Raw genomic sequence first — 20,486 nt, forward strand, 5'->3', positions numbered from 1 at the left:
AAGATTCAAGTTTTTTGTATATATGTACATATATATATATATATATATATATATATATATATGTACATGTATATCCCCCACAGCCCCTTTGAACGGCTCCCTAATTCTGAGGTCTCAAGGCTGGCAAGTAGGCGCTAGGCTTGGTCCACATCAGTCTAAAATTGTATGTAACCATGAATAATGTGATGCCATGTCCACCAGGAGAGACTGGACAGTATAGATGTGAAACAAATATGCCAGCAGTTCATTTCAGCTAACGAGAGGAGTAGGCATGTGTTTGTTGTGTGGGGCATGTAGTCCATGTCTGTTGCTGTAACAGTAGTTCATGTTTAGAATAAAACATCCCAGCCCCCTATCTGATAGAGGGCAGTAGTGCCTAAAATGTTGCATAATGTTGCTGAGAGATCTTTTACTTTGTGGTAATCTTAGATGAGTAGTTTTGTGGACAAAAACCACCAGATCATTCAGTGTTCCCTTAGTGCTAATGTGTCAGAGATGTTGGTGTACTATAACTGAAGTAATGTTGTTAAGTCCTTAAAGTCATATTCTTTTATTGTCATGACTGTATTTGAAGCTATTTTTACTTTTGTATGATACCTGATTTATATGATATATGGCTGAAGTAAACTAAAGCCTGAAATACTTAGTCAGTCATTTGTTTAATAGTAATTTAACATTATATAATTCACATATAAAACTATGAATTGTAATTTTAAACGGTTTAAAAGCATGTAGAATAGCATATGTAGGCAAGTATATTTCTCCTTTTTTTTATCAAGAAGCAAAAACAAAAAGGAAAAAATAAGAAACGGGGCAGGGGTCGATGGTTGAATCATCCGTCCCCACCAATGCCACAACCAAGTCTACACCCTTGCAAAGGCCTTTTAAAACTCCAGGAAGAGAATGAAGCTATTGTCAGATACCAAATCAGAGTAATCAAGTAGATCCAAAACCAGTCTAATGTTATGCGAAATGTGTCTATTTCTCATTAAGCCTGATTGTGTCTCATCGATAATTGTACCCAAGAACTCTTTAATTCTGTTAGCAAGTACTAAAGCCATAATCTCATAGTCATTATTGAGCAGACAGATGGGTCTCCAATTATCAATAAGAAGTAAATCTTTGTTTGGTTTTGTGTTATGAGACCCTGAGTAAGAGTAGGAGGGAGGTTTTTATTCTCTATACTTTCTATGAAAACCTGCAGTAAGAACGGAGCACTTCCTCTCCATGGCCTTATCAACATCCAATCTCCAGACTTCAGACTCTGCTCCTGAGGAGAAACGGAATCATCTGGCAGATCATTTGTTCTCATGACTTCTTTACTTTTAAACATTTTGAGCATCCAATCTGCTAATGTGCTCTCTCTTCTGCTTTTCTATCATCACTACAGAAGACTAAAACTCTAAATGCTCTACCATATATAATCTCAAAGAGTCAGACCGTTCTCTGTTGGAGTAATCCTCATGTACATCTTAACTAGTTCTATACAGTCTAACCATGTCCTGCCTGTCTCTTCCATTGACTTCCTAAGTCTTAGCTTTACTGTGCCGTTAGTTCTCTCTACCAACCCTGCACTTTGTGGCTGATATGAACAATGATGTTTTAGTGTTATCCCTAGATGCTGTGCCATTAATCCAATCACTTCATTTACAAAGTGTGGACCATCATCACTATAAATAGTCTCCGGAATCCCGTGTTCTGGGATGATATTCTTACATATTGCTTTGGCAACCGAAATTGCATCTGCTTCCCTAGTTGATTGATTGATTGATTGATATACCTTTATTAGTCCCACAAGGGGAAATTTCATGTTAAGGCTGCCGACCTATTGCACACAAGGGCAGAGCCATCTTACCCTCCAACCATACATACATTACACAAAAACATCACATGGTGAAGACAGGTCAGAGTGGTATAACAATGGAAAATGCACCACATGAGGAAAGATAAGGAGACACATCAAATTCAGCAGGGAGGACATGAAAAGTGGCAGGTTAGCCTTCTTAGACTGTGAGATTTCCATCAATAATGGCGGTACATCTAAGAGCCGACGTGTACCGTAAACCTACACATACGGATCAGTATCCAAGGTTTGACTCATCACCCACTGGAGCACAAACTGGGTGTCATCAGGACGCTACAACACAGAGCGAACACCATTCCTACTGACACAGCGGCCAGGGATGCAGATGAACAGCACATCAAGAAGGCCCTGAGTGAATGTGGTTATCCCAGCTGGACTTTTGTCAAAGCGGGAAAGGCACCTAAAGAAAGCTCCGGCCGATCCAGGAGAGAAGGACAACCGCTGCCCAAGCGAAAACCTGTAGTGATCCTATGTGTCTCAGGAGTATCGGAGCAGTTGAGACGCGTTTTTTCTAAACACCGGGTCTCTGTGGCTTTTAAACCCCAAAACATGCTGCACCAAAAAGTGGTCCACCCTAAGGATCGGGTCCTCCGACACAAACAGAGTAACATAGGCTGTATCCCAATTCAGGGTCTGCAGCCTTAAAGGCCGCATTTCAAGGCCGATTACGTCACAGCGGCGCGCCGAAGGCTGTCCCAATTCAAAGGCTGCTCGAAATGCGGCCCTGAAATGTGTCCTTCATTTCCCTGAATTTTAAGGCTGTGGCAGTGTAGACTTCGTGGCCCAACATATCCCAGAATGCATAGCATGGCGATGGGTGTGGATAAATTTGCAGAAAAAAACGGCAGATGAGGGGCGGCCGAAGAGTAAACTTTAAGTACTGAATATTATGTCACTTATTTATGTGCAAATGTTTAATAACGAAGAACATTAAACATTACTGTTGGCCACATGTCGGCAAAGTTATGTGACATTAGTGACGTTTTAAAGCCTTTACTTTAAAATATACGCCGTTCAATAGCTGAGCTTAATCTTACAGAGAATGATCAAAGTTCATGTAGAAACAAACAAACAAATGAAAAAAAGATTTTCTCCTTCATTTCTGTCAAACAAAGCTATATGACACGTTTCCAGTGGTTAGTATCATGGTTGCTAGGCAACCTGGGCAGCGCAAAGGAGGCTAGACCGTCCCATTACACAAGCCTCGCACTTCCGGCCTTTGAGTACGCGGCCCTTGAGGATTGTTGAGGCTGCGTACTTTAAGGCTGCAGACCCTGAATTGGGATACAGCCATAGTGTACGCTGTTAAGTGCCAGGAGGATTGCCAGGATTTATACATCGGGGAAATCAAACAACCTCTGGCGAAGAGGATGGCACAACACAGAAGAGCTACCTCGTCAGGCCGGGACTCTGCAGTCTATTCACACCTACAGGCCAGTGGACACTCTTTCAATGATGAGGATGTACACATCCTGGACAGGGAGGAATGCTGGTTTGAGGGCGGAGTCAAGGAGGCCATTTACGTGAAAAGGCAAAGACCATCTCTGAATTGAGGAGGGGGCCTAAGATTATTAGACACCACCAGAAGGCAGCAGGTTCTGTAGCAGGAGTAACTGTGTTTAGAGTGTTTTAAATTGTGAAAGTATAGGCAAACTTAACATCTCTAAAACCTTCTCCTTCTCTTATCACAGCCCTCATAGATGTCTGAATAGTCTAAACTCACAAGTAACCACAATAGACCAGAAAAAGAAATCTTATTGATGCAAATCTTCTCTAACACCTTCACGTAGCAGGTATCAAACTGATGAGACACTTTTTCTCTTCCCGTTGACATGAACTTGACATGGACTTGAATTTTCCATACTTACTGTTCGTTTTGTTGAGGATGTCCAAATTACTAAGGTAGACCAAACAGGAGAACCAATGGGACACAGCTTTGTTTCACAAACAAGTGGAGCTGGGTACAGGGGGATGGCATGAGGTTGCTTGGGGTCAAGGGTTCTTCCAGGTCCAGGATAAAAGAAGTTCCATAAAAATTCTTATCCAGTCTAATTCATGCTCCTCAAAGTCTATCGATTTATTGGATTGTGAACATTAGAGTTCAGAAGGTTTCAGGGCTGCTGGGCATTCGTAGAGAACAAAATATTTCATTTATACTAATGAAATTGAATTGAATTTTTAATTCACCTCTCTGTTGGGGAAGGAGCCTGACTTTGTGCGTGAGGTTGAGAGGTACCGGCTAGATATAGTCGGGCTCACCTCTACGCATGGCTTGGGCTCTGGAACCAGTCTCCTGGAGAGGGGCTGGACTCTGTCTCAGTCTGGAGTTGCCCCTGGTGAGAGGCGGCGGGCTGGGGTGGGTATTCTAATATCCCCTCGGCTTGCTGCCCGTACGTTGGGGTTTTTCCCGGTGGACAAGAGGGTTTGTTCCCTGCGCCTTAGGGTCGGGGAACGGGTCCTGACTGTCATCTGCGCTTATGCGCCGAGTGGCAGTTCGGAGTACCCAGCCTTCTTAGATCCCCTGGGAGGGGGGGGTGCTGGAAGGTGATCCACCTGGAGACTCTGTTGTCCTGCTGGGAGACTTCAATGCTCATGTGGGTAGCGACAGCGAGACCTGGAGGGGCGTCATTGGGAGGAACGGCCTCCCTGATCTGAACCCGAGCGTTGCTTTGTTATTGGACTTCTGTGCTAATCACAGTTTGGCCATAACGAACACCCTGTTCGGACATGAAAGTGTTCATAAGTGCACGTGGCACCAGGACGCTCTAGGCCGTAGGTCGATGATCGATTTTGTAATTGTATCACCAGACCTGCGACCATGTGTTCTGGACACTCGGGTAAAGAGAGGGGCTGAGCTGTCAACTGATCACCACCTGGTGGTGAGTTGGATCAGGTGGCGGGTGAGGATGCTGGACAGACCTGGTGCACCTAAACGTGTAGTGAGGGTGTGCTGGGAACGTCTAGCAGAGGCCCCAGTCCGCGAGATCTTCAACGCACACCTCCGGCAGAGCTTCAACAGCATTCCGACGGAGACTGGGGACATTGAGTCCGAATGGACCATGTTCAGCGTCTCCATTGAAGGGAGCCACCAGGCTGAAGAAGGAGTCCTATCGGGCTTGGTTAGCCTGTGGGACTCAGGAGGCAGCCGACATGTATCGACAGGCCAAGTGGAATGCGGCTCAGGCAGTGGCTGAAGCAAAAACTCGGGTGTGGGAGGAGTTCGGAGAGGCCATGGAAAAAGACTTTCGGACTGCCTCGAAGAAATTCTGGCAAACCGTCAGGCGTCTCAGGAGGGGAAAGCGGTGCTCTACCTGCACTGTGTATAGTGCTGACGGAGCGCTGCTGACGTCGACTGTGAAAATTGTCAGGCGGTGGAAGGAATACTTCGAGGACCTCCTTAATCCCACTGACACGTCTTCCGAGGAGGAAGCAGAGTCTGGGGATGAGGGGAATGACCCGCCAATTTCCGGGGGCGAGGTCACTGAGGCAGTTAAACAACTCCTTGGTGGCAGAGCCCCTGGTGTTGATGAGGTCCGCCCCGAGTTCCTGAAGGCTCTGGACGTTGTAGGGCTGTCCTGGTTGACACGCCTCTGCAATGTTGCGTGGAGATCAGGGGCAGTACCCGTGGACTGGCAGACCGGGATGGTGGTCCCCATCTTTAAGAAGGGGGATCGGAGGGTGTGTTCCAACTACAGGGGGATCACACTCCTCAGCCTCCCTGGGAAAGTCTATGCCAGGGTGCTGGAAAGGAGAGTTCGTCCGCTAGTTGAACCTCGGATATAGGAGGAACAATGCGGTTTTCGTCCCTGTCGCGGAACACTGGACCAGCTCTTTATCCTCTCGAGGATACTTGAGAGTGCATGGGAGTTTGCCCAACCAGTCTACATGTGTTTTGTGGACTTGGAGAAGGCATTCGACCGTGTCCCTCGGGGTGTCCTGTGGGAGGTGTTGCGGGAGCATGGGATGGGGTGTCTGGCCCATTGCTACGGGCCATTCGATCGCTATACAACCGTTGCAAGAGCTTGGGTCGCATTGCCGGCAATAAGTCAGACTTGTTCCCGGTGGGTGATGGGCTCCGCCAGGGCTGCCCTTTGTCTCCGGTTCTGTTCATATTTTTTATGGACAGGATTTCTAGGCGCAGCCAAGTGGCGGAGGGCTTTCGCTTTGGTGGCCTCAGAATCTCATCTCTGATTTTTGCGGATGATGTGGTTCTGTTGGCTTCATCGGGTGAGGGCCTCCAGCTCGCAGCCGAGTGTGAAGCAGCGGGAATGAGGATCAGCACCTCCAAATCTGAGGCCATGGTTCTCAGCCGGAAAAGGGTGGAGTGCCCACTCCGGGTCGGGGATGAGTTCCTGCCCCAAGTGGAGGAGTTCAAGTATCTCGGGGTCTTGTTCGCGAGTGATGGGAGAAGGAAGCCGGAGATCGACAGACGGATTGGGGCTGCAGCTGCAGTTATGCAGACGCTGCACCGGTCCGTCGTGGTGAAGAGGGAGCTGAGTGTAAAAGTGAAGCTCTCAGTTTACCGGTCGATCTACGTCCCTACCCTCACCTATGGCCACGAGCTGTGGGTGGTGACCGAAAGAACGAGATCGCGGATACAAGCGGCAGAAATGAGCTTCCTCCGAAGGGTGGCTGGCCTCTCCCTTGTGGGCGACCATGGCTCAGGGGGTTGGGAATCGCATCTGTAACCGGAAGGTCGCCGGTTCGATCCCTGGGCTCTCTGTCCTGGTCGTTGTGTCCCTGGGCAAGACACTTTACCCTACTTGCCTACTGGTGTTGGCCAGAGGGGCTGATGGCGCGATATGGCAGCCTTGCTTCTGTCAGTCTGCCCCAGGGCAGCTGTGGCTACAACTGTAGCTGCCTCCACCAGTGTGTGAATGTGAGAGTGAATGAATAGTGGTATTATAAAGCGCTTTGGGTGCCTTGAAAAGCGCTATATAAATCCATTATTATTATTATTATTAGAGATAGGGTGAGAAGTTCGGCCATCCGGGAGGGGCTCAGTGTAGAGCCGCTGCTGCTCCACATCGAAAGGAGCCAGCTGAGGTGGTTCGGGCATCTGACAAGGATGCCCCCTGAGCGCCTCCTGGGTGATGTGTTCCAGGCATTTCCCACCGGGAGAAGGCCCGGGGCAGACCCAGGACACGCTGGAGAGATTATATCTCTCGGCTGGCCTGGGAACACCTTGGTGTTCCCCTGGATAAGCTGGAGGAGGTGGCTGGGGAGAGGGAGGTCTGGGCCTCTTTGCTTAGGCTGCTGCCCCCGCGACCCGGCCTCGGATAAAGTGGATGAAGATGGATGGATTAACATTAAAACTCCACAGCAGGTGGGATATCCAGTCTTTAAGTGATGACCTGATGAAACTTGCTTCCGGGTCCAAATTACATTTATAAAGGCTGTTGTGTTTTTAACATTTTTTAATGCTTTGTATTTTTTTCTGTTTCACAGTGGTTTGCAAAAGTATTCGGCCCCCTTGAACTTTCCCACATTTTGTCACATTACAGCCACAAACATGAATCAATTTTATTGGAATTCCACGTGAAAGACCAACACAAAGTGGTGTACACGTGAGGAGTGGAACGAAAATCATACAGTATTCCAAACATTTTTTTACAAATAAATAACTGCTAAGTGGTCCAAACTGCATTTATAAAGGCTGTTGTGTTTTTAACATGGTTTAATGCTTTGTATTAGGCAATAGTTTTCGACTCACCAACGGTATCTCCCGGGCCATCAGCGTGACAGCGCCGTGCCGTCTTTGCAGTTTTAAGGCTCAGGGAAACGCTCTTTAGCGGCCACGACCGCTGGCAAAAAGGAAAGGCTACTCTTTATAAAAAGGCAACCGTCATCACATTTTCTGACCAATCATAACAACCCATTTCACACACGTCTTTAAATCATCCTCTGCCGAGCAGCCTCTGAACCATGAAGAAACTTTCCTGAACTTTACACTGGTGTATAGTGTTACACAGCATGGTGTTTCACTGTGAGTCTGAAGTTTTGATCATAGTAAACCTGCATAACTCCTGTTGTTTTTTAATATAGAAAATAGAAGCATAGGTGGGAATAAAAAAAAAAACACCCCCTCCCAAAAAACCCAAAACTCATCTGTTACGAAAAAATTGTATAGTGTGTATAGTGCGGTGCTGCCTTCAACATCCTCCTTTTATTATCTCACACTGTAGAGACTGTAATAAAAACACAGGGAACAGACTTGGCTTTTAGAGAGAAGTTTGGCAAACAAGGAAAACTGAGAACATTTTTTATTTTCATTACTTCACTTTTGTTTCATAGCAGCCACAGGATGGCACCAGAGTCCAGTTAAAAAAACAAAGTTTAAAATCTGTTTTTCTTCACACCCCTTCATGCTCTTCTTTTTGTTTACATCCAAAATGTAATTTAAGGTTCCCACAGTTCCCAGGGACAAACAAATCTAACTAAAATCTGCAATGATGAATGAGCAGAGAACCCAACCCCAAATCCTCCAATCATGTACACCTGACACCAGAGCGGTGACAATGAACAGACCAACCAAGTATTGTTTGTCTGTTTTTTTTCATGGATTAGAGCTGAAAGAAGAAATTCTTCTTGCTGGGAGCTATTTTCAGAAGCAGATTACATACTGCACTAAAGATTTCTTGCAGGTAGAAGGCTGGATTAACTCAAAATAAACTACACTGCATGTGTTCATTGTAATAAGACAACGTGACCACTGACTGAGCCCATTGACACAGACTGCCTAAACAAATAGTCCGTGTTTATTTCCAAGAAACCTTTTGACATAACCTCAAAAAAGCGTGAGCTGGCAGGGGACTCCATAATTGGTCATAATGGCTCAGACTGTGGAGGCAATAGTAGATACGAAGAGTCAGCCACGCTGTTCAGCACAGAACTTACGGAGCACCTAAACTGCACACATTCCCTTTATCATGATGGCTCGTTTGAAATTTATTTAAAATACGTTTTGAGTTAAAGTTTAAGTTTCTGAGTTAAACTCAGCTACACCTGACCATGTAAAATCTGACATTAAAAATCTGAAATTAATCTGATGTTACAGATTATTTTTCAAAAATGATTATCTAATAATTATCTAATAGAGGCAGTGTCTTTTAGCTTGGTTACATCTCTTGGATGAATGGATGACAGGGTGCTACAGCAGAGGCTTTCATCTGATTAATGCCAGATATTCATGATTTTATGCAGGGTTTAATTTTTACTGAAAGAATGTTAAATATCTAAATCCAGCTTTGTGGGTCTTGGTGCTGTCACTGTGCAATGTGGACTGTGCAGCTATGCAGGAGTTTCCTAAAGTGTTGCTTTTATACCTCTGACACATAGTATAACGTGGAGTATTTGCACACTGTTATAATGATTATTTCTTTGCATCTCTGCAGTGTTTTATGATAAAATAAAAATCAAGTGGAAAACACTTGAAATTGATCCAGTGGTTTGTGGTTAAAAAAAAATAGCAGTTTTATAAGCTGAGGTTGTCCATTTTCTGACTTTCTTTATATTCTGATAGTTTGTAACAATATGAAGTGCAAGAAGAATTGTGAAGTAATTTTAAAATATTGTTCCTAATTTAGGAACAACAACACCTGCTTCCATGCCTTGCATTAATATTTTAATAACTTCTCTGCTTATTGACAATTGTTCCTCAGATCATTATATTATCTCTGTTTGTACGATACGAAGAAGGGAAAAACAGGGTACCCTTTTGAAAGTCTTTTAACATTTATTGTATTATTTATTTTTGCAAAATAGATGCATTATACTCTGTGCTTTTTCAAAGACAATGACACTTGGGGTTCAAATGAAAGCACTGGGGTGTAACATTGTTAATATCTTCATAATCTCCAATAAACTGTAAAGATATGAGTGTATGTGTGTTTCGATATCTATATATAAATTTGGATGCACAGAAATGCCTGAAAGCAGTGGAATAAAGGAATAAAAAGATTTCAGATGATTAATTCAGGGGGTCCGTCTAGACATCCATCCATTTTAATATAAGTTAAAATAGAGTCATGAAAGACTCAAATGCAACGTCAAGAATAAAACACAGTGAGACATGGTCAAAGAAAGACACTCTATAAGAAGTCCCACGATATGAGCAAATGTATGTAAGGAGATACTGTAGCAGGAAGGCAGCTTCACATCTTCGCCATGTTGGCGATGACTGGAACGAAAAAACAGACAAACAAGAGCTTTAAGCTTTTCTGCAAATACTTTTCATGTGTTTGTGTTTGCACGTATCTTTTATCTTCTTTACTGTCAGACAGTTAAACACCAGCGAGGCTGCAGCTGAAAGAACAAACGAGAAATGTCTTTTAAACATTACTTTAATGAAATGCTCAATCATGATGAATCAGATTCTCCTGCGTCTTAAGAAAGTAAAAATAAACTAAAAGTAAACTTACTGAAAGTAAAAAAAACAAAAGGGTGAAAACTAGCGTATGTGGATAAATCTGGTATATTTACACGATGAATTCAATACACATTCATATCTGACTCTGCTGCTTTGTCAACAGCAGCTGTGTTGCTTCCAGTCAGTATCACGTGCTGAGCTCTTGTGCCCTCCTCCTCCTTTGCATCTTTTCAACATTTTCATGTACAAAAACGTTGATGCACAAAATTTGCCATAAAAATCCTCACACAACAATATTGTTTTTTGCTTCTTTTTTCATAAATGACTCATCATCATAATCATCTTTGTTTAGATGCAAGAAGAATCATATAGAAATGAAAAAGGTATAAATCTTCTGACCAAACCTGCTGGGACTGTGTGAGGTCCTGAGGCTAAGAGCAAGGATTTATCCACAGGAGAGCTGCGTTCTTGCAAACCATCCCACTGTGTAAACCTGACATCTGTGGAACAGCTGAGCTGTATGATGTTTACAAGGACACAAAACATTATTTACCATCAGATCCCGAGCCCTCCATGTGTTAATCAAGACACTGCTGCTGTGCTACATCCATAAATAATGAATAAATTAGGAGCTAAAGCTAAAAGGACAGTTTATTTGTACCATCTTCATGTGAACACATTCAAGAACATCACAGATGAAGAAACATTAAAAACTTCCACACTACATAAAGCAAGAAAAATAGTTTTTCTTTCAGGTGGTTTCAGAAAAAACAGAAACATCAAAAACCTCCAAGACTCTCTTTGAAAGAACTAAAAACCTTTATTCTCATGGTCCAATCATGAGTGAACTCCCCGATGAAGCCTTGTGTGCTAAAACATGTCAGAGTTTTAAAGGTTAAACATGAGTTTCCAAAACGTTTTGCTGGAGAACAATGAACTATTTGACTGAGTTTCAATTATTTACAGACGAGCAAAACCAGGACAGAGAAAAAAGGACAAAACTGACTCAGTAAAACGACAGAAAAGAAGATCCCATGTAAATCTGTATTATGTAGAAGTTCAGCCCAGCAACCAGTTCAGTTCAACACAAGTTTAAATGATTCTATCTGAACTCTGTGGAGCCTGATCTCAAGCTTTTTGAGTCTGACACTGAAACCAGAGGATCTTTCTGTCTCTTCAGATTCACTGTGATCCAGTGATGGGAGTGATTTCAGCCCTGAGTGATCACGCTGATGTTTGCACAGAGCAGATAATGAAGTGAATGTTTTGGCACATTGGTAACAGTGAAACAGTTTATTAGTAACGTGGGAATGTTTGTGTTTGAAGTATGAACTGAGATTCCTGAAGCTCTTGTCACACTGGTCACAGCTGTAGTTTCCTTCCATGTGTGTACGTTCATGATAGTTACGACTACCTGAATGTGAGAAGCTTTTGTCACAGTGTCTGCACTTGTATGGTTTCTCTCCTGTGTGGACTCGTTTGTGTTTTTTAAGCTGACCTGCAGTGGTGAAGGATGACCCACACTGATCACAGAGGTGCTTTTTAACCCCACTGTGAATCAGGTCATGTTGTTTTAACTCAGCTGATGTGGGGAAGCTTCTCCCACATTCTTTGCAGTATTTCAGTTTGTCTCCAGTGTGTTTACGTTGATGTGTTTTTAGGTTCTTTTGCTGACTGAATGTTTTTCCACAGAGGTCACAACGAAAGTCTTTCCCACCACCACAGTGATGACAGGGTTGAGAACTGGATCCATCTGTGTCGCTCTGCTTCTAAACAAAGACACAAAGACAGTGTAAGTCAGTCCTTCAACATTTTTATCCTGAACGTCGCCTGAAATAAAGAGCATCTCTGCAGACGTCCAATTACATTTGACTGTTTCAGTTAACACACTCAGTTGACTGGGCTGCAATAACTACAATACTACCACCATAATACTACAGTAATACTAAAATCATAACTGACATGAAAATCTGAATAATCACTCAGAGCTGCTTTTCCATGCAGTAGAATTGCTAACATGCTAACACAGTTTAATGAGCAGAGTTGTTCCAAACAGTCAGGCTAAAATGACAAGATAACAATATAAATACATACCTCACAGTAACTGCACTTGTAGAGTCTCTTTCTGGTGTGGATCTGTTGGTGTCGTCTCAGGTAACGTGGAGATTTAAAAGTCTTCTCACACAGGTCACATTTATAAGGTCTCTCCTCAGTGTGGGTAAACATGTGTTTTTGTAAGTCTGCGTCTGTTGTAAACTCTTTGCCACACTGTTCACAGCAGTACACATCATGTCTGGTGTGAATGCGTAGGTGTGCATTTCGGTACCCTCTCCGGCTGAAAGTTTTTCCACAGATGTCACAGCTGTATGCCTTAATTCCAGAGTGGCTAACTAGATGACTCTGTAAGTGACCATTTTGAGTAAAAGCTCTGCCACACTGATCACAGCTGTACGCTTTAACTCCACTGTGGATGAGTTGGTGTGTTTTTAGGGAACGCTTCCAGGAAAAAGACTTTCCACACAAGTCACAGCTGAATGGTTTCTCTCCAGTGTGGATGACCTGATGACATTTTAGTTCAGCCTTGCTAGTAAAATCCTTCCCACACTCGTCACAGGTGTGTTTTTTCTCTCTCTTTCTTCTGTGAGGTTTGTCGGCCTCCTGAGAGCGCTGACTTCTCGCTCCATGCTGGTCCTGCAGTGACAGAGATACAAACAGAGGCAGTGAGTGAAATGCAGTCGTGGAACAAACTCAACCTTCAAACTCTCTCCATTAACACTAGTTTTAAACCTGAAGGTGGAGTGTGGCACCAAACACCTTAAAGGTCTCTTATCCCCACCTGCTGGTAGTTCTAACACATTACATCCAACCTGCTGTTAAAAATAATTCATGACTGTTAAAACACTAAAATCAAGCCCATCCCTCCTGATTGTACACACACACACAGTTTCTAACACATATTTCTATAATTTTTATAGATTTATACATAATTATTCAGTGATAATAAATCCTGTGTTTGTTTATTTGTTTATTCAAAAAGAACCCCATTAGCTTCCATGTTGCTCGTCTTCCATCAAATACAATCACATAAAATATTATACAATAAAGTGGATTCAAGATATCAACATAATTTGGCTCTTACATCCACAGTGAGGTTTCACAATTAAAATATAAGCAATCAATAATAACTACAACAACAATAACAACAACAATAACACGGAGGCACATTACAGAAATCTCAAAAACAAATCATCTCTTACAATATTACAACAACTAAAAGTTCTGTAAATCAGCTTTTAAATGTTCATTGAAGTTTTGAATAGTTACTAATTCTCTAATTTTATAAGGTAATTTATTCCACCTGAAAGTTGCTCTAAATATAACAGTTTTACAAAAAGTTACTTTTAACTCGAGGATTTACTAAATTGCAGTTTGCTGAAAATCATGTAATATCATTATGTATTTCATCTGGATACTGCAGCTGAGCAAAAATAAATGTGGTGTGTTTAACAGAATTGCGTTCTTGATAACTGCAAGTAAGCCATAGAATACTTTAGCCTGTACAGGAAACCAAGAAAGCTGATAATGCATTTTATCGATATTCGTATTAGAGATGGCACGATGCCACTTTTTAATGTCCAATACCGATATCATATGGATATCTGCCGATACGAATCCGATAGTGTTTTTTGTAATCAATAAAACTGTTTTTAAATAAATATCTTGCTGCATTTTGTATAAGTTCATACTCAAGTTTTAAAAACAAGACACTAAAGCTATTCCGTTATACCAAATGAGCCCTTTCCTCTACTCCCTCTTCACCCACGACTGCAGACCTGCCGATGGTTCTAACACCATCATTAAGTTTGCAGATGACACCACGGTGATTGGCCTCATCAGTGACAACGATGAGGCCGTCTACAGGGAGGAGGTGGATGGTCTGGCTGAGTGGTGCGACACAAACAACCTGCTGCTTAACACCGAGAAGACCAAGGAGCTCATCGTGGACTACAGGAGCAATGCTGACCCACATCCACCCATCTACATTAAGGGGATGGCTGTGGAGCGTGTGAGCAGCTTCAAGTTCCTTGGAGTCCACATCTCCGAGGATCTCATCTGGACGACCAACTGCTCCAAGCTGGTCAAGAAGGCTCACCAGCACCTCTTCTTCTTGAGGACTCCGAGGAAGAACCAGCTGTCCTCAGACATCCTGGTGAACTTCTATCGCTGCACCATCGAGAGCATCCTGACCAACTGTATAACAGTCTGGTACGGGAACTGGTCTGCCTCGGAGCAGAGGCAGAGGTTGCATTGCAGAGGGTTGTGAAAACTGCCCAGCCCATCGCCGGAGCACCACTTCCTGCCATAAAAGACATCTACAGGAAGCGGTGTCTGAAAAGGGCTGGGAAAATCATCAAAGACCCCAGTCACCCATCACATTGACTCTTCACCCTCCTGCCCTCTGGGAGGCGCTACAGGAGCCTCCGGACTAAGACCACCAGGAACCGGAACAGCTTCTTCCCCACAGCTGTCAGACTCCTGAACTCTGCCTCCTGACATTTGACCCACGTTAAACTCACGGACTGAACATACACACACCCACAACCACCTACACACACACAATGGACAACTGTACCCTCAAACACACAATAATAACATAGACTGAACCACCACTCAAAACCACTAGCACTTTATACAGCCTCTGTAGAAATTATCCACATATCTCACTTAACTGCACCACTGCATAAATAATCATTCTGTAAAATACGATAATTTTTAATTCAACAACTGTTTATAACTTGCATATTTCCCATTTCTGTATAGCTGTACATCTCATATTTCTGTATAGTTTTTCCTATTTATATCCTGTTCATAGCTTGTACTCACTACAGCCTGTACATACTTATAGTTATAGCATATTCATAACATACTTCATACCGTGTACATTATAACATTCCATAATAGACCCATTTCTGTAATATATTTACATATCTATATTATTGCTAATATATATTGTAATATATCTATATCATGGCTAAAGCACTTCTGGATGGAAGCAAACTGCATTTCGTTGCCCTGTACCTGTGACATGTGCAATGACAATAAAGTTGAATTCTATTCTATTCAAATATTTTATAGTTCAGCAACACACATCAATCTAATAAACTTAAACCTGCACCATCCTTCCTATTCTAGTATTATAAAGAGTACTTATCAGAAATATTAAACAACCTAACTAATAGAGTTGCCAACTCCCAGCAAAAATCTCCCAGAACCACCCCCGCCCTCATGATGCTTAATCGACATAATCAACTTTAATTTAATGCACGTGTACATCAAATGCACAGAAATAATCAATCATGTTTCCACAATAATTACCACATTTCCCGGACTACAATGTGCACCTGAATATTAGCCGCACAAGCTAGAATCAGGGGAAAATCCTGTTTCGCACATACAGTGGGGCAAAAAAGTATTTAGTCAGCCACCGATTGTGCAAGTTCCCCCACTTAAAATGATGACAGAGGTCAGTAATTTGCACCAGAGGGACACTTCAACTGTGAGAGACAGAATGTGAAAAAAAAATCCATGAATTCACATGGTAGGATTTGTAAAGAATTTATTCGTAAATTAGGGTGGAAAATAAGTATTTGGTCACCTCAAACAAGGAAAATCTCTGGCTCTCACAGACCTGTAACGTCTTCTGTAAGACGCTTTTCTGTCCCCCACTCGTTACCTGTATGAATGGCACCTGTTTGAACTCATCATCTGTATAAAAGACACCTGTCCACAGCCTCAAACAGTCAGACTCCAAACTCCGCCATGGCCAAGACCAAAGAGCTTTCGAAGGACACCAGGAAAAGTATTGTAGACCTGCACCAGACTGGGAAGAGTGAATCTACAATAGGCAAGCAGCTTGGTGTGAAAAAATCAACTGTGGGAGCAATCATCAGAAAATGGAAGACATACAAGACCACTGATAATCTCCCTCGATCTGGGGCTCCACGCAAGATCTCATCCCGTGGGGTCAAAATGATCATGAGAACGGTGAGCAAAGATCCCAGAACCACACGGGGGGACCTGGTGAATGACCTGCAGAGAGCTGGGACCAAAGTAACAAAGGTCACCATCAGTAACACACTACAACGGCAGGGAATCAAATCCCGCAGTGCCAGACGTGTTCCGCTGCTGAAGCCAGTGCATGTCCAGGCCCGTCTGAAGTTTGCCAGAGAGCACATGGATGATACAGCAGAGGATTGGGAGAATGTCATGTGGTCAGATGAAACCAAAGTAGAACTTTTTGGTATAAACTCAACTCGTCGTGTTTGGAGGAAGAAGAATACTGAGTTGCATCCCAAGAAAAACCATACCTACTGTGAAGCATGGGGGTGGAAACATCATGCTATGGGGCTGTTTTTCTGCCAAGGGGACAGGACGACTGATCCGTGTTAAGGACAGAATGAATGGGGCCATGTATCGTGAGATTTTGAGCCAAAACCTCCTTCCATCAGTGAGAACTTTGAAGATGAAATGAGGCTGGGTCTTCCAACATGACAATGATCCAAAACACACTGCCCGGGCAACAAAGGAGTGGCTCCGTAAGAAGCATTTGAAAGTCCTGGAGTGGCCTAGCCAGTCTCCAGACCTCAACCCCATAGAAAATCTGTGGCGGGAGTTGAAAGTCCGTGTTGCTCGGCGACAGCCCCAAAACATCACTGCTCTCGAGAAGATCTGCATGGAGGAATGGGCCAAAATACCAGCTACTGTGTGTGCAAACCTGGTAAAGACCTATAGTAAACGTTTGACCTCTGTTATTGCCAACAAAGGTTATGTTACAAAGTATTGAGTTGTATTTTTGTTATTGACCAAATACTTATTTTCCACCCTGATTTACGAATAAATTCTTTACAAATCCTACCATGTGAATTAAAAACATATCGTGATATGAAAAAATCTTATATCGCCCAGCTCTAGCTTTAACAAGAAGAAAAGTCAGTCATTCACCATCTTTCTCTTCTTCCTGCGCACTAAAACCACCAAAGTCCTCTTCTCCAGTGTCGGAAACGAACAGGTTCATGATGGCTTCGTCATCACCTCTCCGCTTCTCTCATTCGTTGTCACTTTCAAAACCAAACAAATCCTCGTTGTCAGTGTCGAACACCCTCTGAAGGGCTGTGGCGGTGTCCTCCTCTCCATCATGCAGCAGTCCAGCCCTTCGAAATCCGTTGGTGATCATGGATGTTTTCACACTTTTCCACGCTGTCAGAATCCACTGATGGAGTTGGGCATAACTTGCTTTTCGCAAGTTTATCGCCGCTCATCATCCACGCCTCCCGCTGAAGGCGTAGCGCTACTTTGAAGTTTGTTTTTCGCGCTACTTCTTACGGCACTACGTTGCCTGGCGGATGGACATGAGACCAATATACCACTCTTGAACCCCGATCCTTCCGCCAGGCAACGTAGTGCCGTAGAACAGCAGAAGAAACAAAACAAATCATCTTACGATATCACAAAAATCATGGACAATCCTTAGAAAAGCCGCACCTGACTAAAAGCCGCAGGGTTCAAAGCTTGTGCAAAAAGTAGCGGCTAGTAGCCCGACAATTACGGTAAATAGATTCACCATCTTTCTTCAACAGAATTGCAGACTGCACAGATGGTACCTTCCCAAAGGAAAAAGGACTATAGCTTACCAGGGTTTAAATTAGACTTAATAGTTAACATATACAGTAATGGATTTCTATACATTTAATCAGATGAACACTTTGGTTGTAAGATTCAGATAATTATTTATTAAAAGTTAGTCCTTTAAATGAAATAATAAAGAAAAGTATTTTTTGTGCCTCCCTTTTCTTGTTAATGCCATACCTGCCCCCTGGCAAAGCTTTGCTAGAGCCGCCCCTGCACAGTTACCAGCTGTCAGCTACTTAGAAAACATGAGAGAAGAAGAGGCAGCTGCAGCTTAAGGACACAGACTAACTCCAGTCTTTTTTCCCCCCATTCTAGCTGAAGTACGGGACAAATCGCTTCCTTTTCACCTCAGTATGGAAGAGATTAAGATTAAAAATGCTGCGGTTTGGAAGCATGTAGTGAGGCTCCAAATGCTCCACCAGTTCGCCGACAGGTCTTGCAGACAACAGCCGCTCTATCGAGTGACACATACTTCTCTGATAAGCAAAGCTGGGTTACGCAAAGTAGCGCGTTTTGTGAGGCGAGGATCAGTCCATTTTTAATTAGTATAGTATGAACATCTAATCTGGACGCCTTATTCTGGACTAACTGAAGTCTGTTAAGATCTGTCTTATTAGCTGCTGACCAAATGATTGACCAATAGTCCAGATGAGACATTACTAGTGCATTAATGACATCTTTCATAATTGAAGAAGTGATACAGAAAGAGCATTTCATAGCCATAGCTATGCCTTGTCCTATTTTCTTAAAAACAATCGATGTGCTGAGACCATGAAAGGTGGTGATTTATGGTAATGCCGAGTAGTTTAATCTGGGTGACGTGTTCTAACACTGGCTATGGACAGACTCAGTTGTGGGCTGTTGACTAATCTGCTTCTAATTAACATAGATTTGGATTTAGATACATTTAAAATCATGTTGTTTTTACTTATCCAGTCAAACACATTCAGCAAATTTTGTTGTGACACGCTGATCAGTTCAGAGTTGTCACTGGCTGAATAAAACATGGTGGAATCATTGGCATACCCAAGATTAAGCCAAGACATATTGCAGATCGTTTGTGAAAACTGAATAGAGAAGTGAGGCAACCTTTCATCAAGCACAGAGCAGCTGATGAAAATCAATAACATTTTAGATCTAAAATCAAAAGATCTAAATTTATCCAAGAATACCACTTTCCCATCATCTAGATGTTTATACCATATATTATCGGTCATATGAATTAGAGCTGAGCTGGTAAAATGACCAGCTTGGCTCTGTTAAAGTGAATTGTTAAATGTTGTCATTTTTATGCTACCATCTCGTCATTGTTTTAACTCTGTGGTGAAAGGAATTTATTTGTCCCCCTCCCCAGCTTCTCGAGGTCCGGGGGGGGAGGGGCTAATGACATTTGAAGTGCCTTTCTGAGATACCAACGAGGCCTCACTTGCAAGTAAATCGATCGCTGTTGCCTTGTTTTTCTTTCACGGGAATAAGTCCTGGAGACAGCAGGGTCTAAGTTTAGACCCAACAGGTTCAGTGAAGAAAAATGTCTGATTGTAACCTGAGGATTTTTTTACATTAAGAAAAAGGCACCAAACATCAAACCAATTTAATCCTAAACAGTAACACATGAAAGTAGAGCAGGGCGATATGACCAAAAATATTAACAGTGTAAATGCAAATTCCTCGGAGCAAATGTCGGCCAATTTCCACTGGAAATGCCTTTTGGTTAAACTGTCAGCAAGGAATTTGCATTTGCACTGTTAAATTTTTATGTAACTTCAATACACAGAAAAAAAAAACAGCTGTTTGTTTAAGTGAAAATACATTGATGGGACTTTTAATAAAGTTGTGGAGTTGTAAAGTATTTTGTCTAGTGTCAATTATAGCGTCAGTTATATCATTATCGCAAATTTTCAAATGTATATCGTGATAAATATTTTTGGTCATATCGCCCTGCTCTGTCTGTCACCTTTTGTGTTGAGCTCATTGTTTTCTCTGTAGTGGCTGAGCTGAGTCCAAGTAACTGAAAATGTTCCTCTGCTCTCCGTCAGACTCTTCTCCTCCTGCTGATCACCTGGGACACAAAACAGATCTTTGTTAGGCTCCACACTGCACTGAAGAGTCAAAGTGTCTCATATGTTCCCCTGACAAGTAAAAGAACACATTTTTGCTTCCCGAGGTGGGCAACTTATTGGAAACAAACACAAAAGGTTTGAGCACCGATACAAAATTTAGCAGTATAGCAGGAGAGACTGAGGCCTGTTATTAGAATCAAATGCCCAGTGGGCCGACACACCAATATACACATACACACGTGTTATATGGGAACACCCTCAAATCACGTGATGCCCAGAATTGTACAATACTGATGCTTGAGAGCGCGCGTGTGATCATAGCTGGACTGACCATCGGTTATACCGGGAATTTGCCCGGTGGGCTGCTGGCGATTTTTTGTTTTTATGGGCCAATCGATTTTTTTTTTTTTGGAAGGGTATAAATAATGAAAGGTGTTGGATTGGCCAATTGGTCGTGATCGACTCTGGGCTGGACCAATTACAGCCGAGGAGGTCGGATGCACCC

At 42.9% G+C, this 20,486-nt stretch overlaps 2 long non-coding RNA genes across 2 annotated transcripts; both read right to left on the reverse strand.

The window, feature by feature from the left end:
* Positions 1-9,830: 9,830 nt before the first annotated feature.
* Positions 9,831-12,369, reverse strand: LOC120742757. Its single transcript, XR_005697945.1, has 3 exons — positions 12,327-12,369; positions 11,731-12,001; positions 9,831-10,043 (listed from the first exon to the last, which is right to left on the reverse strand). It is a non-coding gene; the product is annotated as an uncharacterized LOC120742757 (long non-coding RNA).
* Positions 12,370-18,086: 5,717 nt separating this feature from the next.
* Positions 18,087-19,654, reverse strand: LOC120742758. Its single transcript, XR_005697946.1, has 2 exons — positions 19,617-19,654; positions 18,087-18,756 (listed from the first exon to the last, which is right to left on the reverse strand). It is a non-coding gene; the product is annotated as an uncharacterized LOC120742758 (long non-coding RNA).
* Positions 19,655-20,486: the final 832 nt, after the last annotated feature.

This window comes from Simochromis diagramma, unplaced genomic scaffold (genome assembly GCF_900408965.1).
Source record: "Simochromis diagramma unplaced genomic scaffold, fSimDia1.1 OVJJ01000434.1, whole genome shotgun sequence".
Classification (NCBI taxonomy): domain Eukaryota; kingdom Metazoa; phylum Chordata; class Actinopteri; order Cichliformes; family Cichlidae; genus Simochromis; species Simochromis diagramma.